The sequence below is a fragment of the Ipomoea triloba genome, chromosome 16 (genome assembly GCF_003576645.1).
Source record: "Ipomoea triloba cultivar NCNSP0323 chromosome 16, ASM357664v1".
Lineage (NCBI taxonomy): Eukaryota > Viridiplantae > Streptophyta > Magnoliopsida > Solanales > Convolvulaceae > Ipomoea > Ipomoea triloba.
In genome coordinates, this window is record NC_044931.1 from 1258349 (window position 1) to 1259354 (window position 1006).

The window sequence follows — 1006 nt, forward strand, 5'->3', positions numbered from 1 at the left end:
GATAGGAAGAGAAACAACCTGGACAATATTGCCAAGGATATTCTCTTCAGAGCTATAGACGAAACCATCTTCCCAAAAGTGAGGAAGTGCAAAACGGGAAAAGAGGTATGGGATACTTTGATGTTAATTGGTGAAGGTGACGAACAGGAAAAGGAAAACAAGCTCACCGTGGCCATGAAGAAGTTCGAAGACTTCAAGATGAAGCCAGGAGAGAGCATCGACAGCATGGAGTCTCGGTTCATGAAGCTCACAACCGAGATCAGTGACCTTGAAAAGGAGATCCCACAAAAGGAGCTGAACCTGAAGGTCTTACGTGGCCTCACTAAGGAGTGGGAAGTAAAGGTGATCACGATGAGAGATCACCGAGATCTGAAGGAAACCACAACAGACAANCATGAAGAAGTTCGAAGACTTCAAGATGAAGCCAGGAGAGAGGATCGACAGCATGGAGTCTCGGTTCATGAAGCTCACAACCGAGATCAGTGACCTTGAAAAGGAGATCCCACAAAAGGAGCTGAACCTGAAGGTCTTACGTGGCCTCACTAAGGAGTGGGAAGTAAAGGTGATCACGATGAGAGATCACCGAGATCTGAAGGAAACCACAACAGACAAACTCTTCCGGGATCTCAAAGCCTTCGAGTTCGAGATGTTCCCAAGAGATGAGGACATTGTGGATCGACGAAACGTAGCACTTGTTGCTGAGCAACCATCCACATCTTCAAGGTCAGACTCTAATCCTATGAATGTTATGTCTGACGAACAGTTTGCTCTCTTTGTGAGAAAGTTCAGGAAATACATGAAGATGAACCAGGAGAGCAACAAAAGTTCACCTTCCTCCTCAAGAAGGAAAAATGAGAGATATCCATCCAGAAGGACGGAGGAGGAAAATCAGGGTCTATGCTACAACTATAGAAGACCGGGACATTTCAAGGCCGAATGCCCTTACCCACTAGTAAGCAAGCATCAGGGCCAAGAAGGCAAGGATTCCAAGAGAATAGAGGAATCC